Source organism: Rana temporaria, chromosome 3 (genome assembly GCF_905171775.1).
Source record: "Rana temporaria chromosome 3, aRanTem1.1, whole genome shotgun sequence".
Taxonomy (NCBI): Eukaryota; Metazoa; Chordata; class Amphibia; order Anura; family Ranidae; genus Rana; species Rana temporaria.
The window spans coordinates 272,010,720-272,013,853 of record NC_053491.1 but is presented as its reverse complement, the minus strand read 5'-3'; positions in this window follow the sequence as shown (position 1 = coordinate 272,013,853).

The window sequence follows — 3,134 nt, the reverse complement described above, 5'->3', positions numbered from 1 at the left end:
TTTTCCAAAAATCTGGATTCCACAAAGGTCAAACATTTCCTTTACCTTTGTAAAATTTCCTCCACTTACAGTGATTGCACCTGCCAACAAAATATTTCCCGCGGCGTAATTTTTAATTTTAGGCTGGCTACTCCAAAGTTTGAGTCGATGATCTCCTTTACATATCGAGTAGACTACAATCATAGTACCAATTGTTTGTTTTTCCAATTTTATGATACTTTCGGTACACTCTGCACTGGGACAGCTCATTTTTAAAAGCAGTATATCAAGACTATTTTCAAAAATGATGAATTTTCTCTCCTTCACCAAATTCACATGAGCTGCAAGTACATCAACAGATTCTGGTTCATGTGGAGTTTGAGTGTCATCCACACTCTCAGCGAGACTCATGTCTTCCTTCTCAGGAGTGTCACAGTCCGATAGATGGAAACTGGGATCATTTTCGTAGGCTAATTTACGCCTTCTTATAGGCAATGGACTTTCTATGATTAAGGGTGACATTGCTCCTTGAGTGGCTGAGGAATGTGCATGAATAATTGGTGTTGATACCTCAAGTGGTGGTGGCATAACATCTTCTTCGGTAATTACATAATCGTGATCCAAATCTAAAATTTCCTGACTTGCAATTTTACAGGTGGCTTCCTCTGATAGATCGAGTGGCAAATCAAATATAGCAGTTTGTGTAGCTGCATCGACTTTTAAAGTGTTGCATTTACATGCAACTAAAATTTGAGATGTTGAAGCCTGATTCAATGTAGATTTTTTGAGTCTGTTAATTTTTTTTACCCACTTATTTTGGTCAGACAATGTCAAAGGTGTTTCCTCAAATATTGTTGGTACAGCATCAGTTTTGAGTTTACGCCTTTTTCCTTGACCAGTAAAAGATTCATCTGTGAAGTGGCCTGAACAGAGGCGGTAAAAGTCGCTGCGCTTATCTTGAAGTATAAGAGGAATATATTCCTCTATCAATGCTTCCTGCATACCTGCATTTCCTAGCCATATCCTTATCTTCTCACTATCTTTTGGAAACGTAAGATATTTTAGGTCTGTCTGTACTTCTTTAGGACCAGTGTGATGTTTGCACACTAAGGCAAAACAGGCCGGCATTTCTAAATAATGAATGAATAAATAAAAATATTTTAATTTTATTAACGCAGTTACATATCAAAGCTACATTAAAATAAGCAACATTCAAAATTACACTACTAAGTATTAAACCCCTGATATCTCTCTCTCAATAAATATATATATATATATATATATATATATATATATATATATATATATATATATATATATATATATATATATATATATATATATATATACATACATACATACACATATATCAATTTTTATTTTTGACTTTTTTAGAAAATTATTAGTTAATAATCATTATTTTAATATAATAACATATTAAAAAAAATAAAAAATAAGAAACAAAGTAAGTATATAACCAATAATTTTATTTAGATAAAAAAACAAAATAATTATTAATCTTTACAAATTAATACACATTTTATTCATTACTTAGATATGATTTAAAAAAAAAAATAAATAAAGAGAGTGTGATAGAGAAAAAATTATCAAGGACTAATGTTCATATAAGAAAAATTAATGTGTTAAAAAGGATATAATATAAAATTGAAGGGGGGGGGGTGGGGTACAGATGTAATCATAAAGATTTTTTCATATTAATTAATTTAGTTTAAGTTTGAATAAATTTTTATAAAAAGATGAATAGAGAGGGACATATAGAGAGACACTATAGAAGGGGGAGATAGGAGACGGTGGAGTAGGTGACAGAATAGTGCGATTAAGAAGAGAGAGAGGAGTGGGAGGAGTGAGATTGCAATAAGATGTGGATGGGTTAGAGAAGAGTGGCATCGGAAAAGGGGCATAGACAAGGGGGTGATAGGACAGGGTTGACAGAGAACGGAGGCAATAGAAGAGATGGGTGGTCAGAGAGAAGGGGAGAGAAGAGAGCAAAAGGAGATGTGTGGGGTAAAATAGGGCTATACTAAGGGGGGAGTGGGGGTGAGCGACAAAAGCGGTCAATAAATGGTGGCTCTTGTGGAGAAAATATATCAATAGTAGTGAGATAGGGGGGAGAAGAGGGCAATAAGAGGGGGTTTGTGCTAGAGAAAGAGGAGGCATATAGTATAGCGATATGAGAGGGGAGAAGGGGGCGTTAGAAGGCGGGGGTTGGAGAGATGGGGGCAAGAGAAGGGGGGGGGGTGGTTGGTTTCTATTTGTTAAAGAAATTTTGAAATTCTAATATAGACGTGGAATATAGAATAGTAAACAGTTTGACAGAGAGAGAGGGGATAAAGGTGGACAGTGAAATATGTTGTTTGAAAATTTAAAATGAGATAGAATCTAAAATTATATAAAAGAAGAAAGATACATGTAAATATGTTAAAAAAAAACATGTTATTAATAATACAACATTAATTATTTTTTCAAAACAAGCAGAACCAATAGTAAGACAATTAATAAAATTAAGATAGTTGAAATAAAATTAATAAAATATGTGTAGTTAAAAAATAAAAAGGGGGCATAGAGAGGTGAAAGAATGTGGTTGTGGTAGAAAGAGAGATGTTAGATTAGTGTGGTGGTGTTGGTTGTTGTATATAGAGAAGTGAGAGTGGGTGGGGGGGGGGGTGGTAGTAGATAATTGAGACATTAATTGATAGAGTCATGATAGAGTGAGTGGTGGTGGATATAGACATTAGAGTGTGGGGGGTGGGGGGGTGGTTAGACAGATTAGAGAGTTGGTGGTGTATGGAGAGATGTTAGAGTGTGGTAGTGGATAGAAATAGAAATCTTAGATTTGTGGGGGAGGTTGTACATAGAGAGATGAGAGTGGGGGGGGGGGTGTGTGAGGTACAGAGGTCAGACAATGATGGATAGAGAGATGAGATTTGAGGCGGTGGTGGATAAAGAGATGGGAGAGTGGGTGGTTATAGAGAGAGAAGTGATGGGGGATAGAGAAATAGCATAGTGGGTTTGGGTGGCTATAGAAAAGGATAGATGAAAGAGTGGGGGGGTGGTGGTGCATAGAGAGATATTAGGTTGTGTGGGTAGTGGGGGATTCACGGTTATAGATATTCTTATAGTTTTCAGAGGTTTTT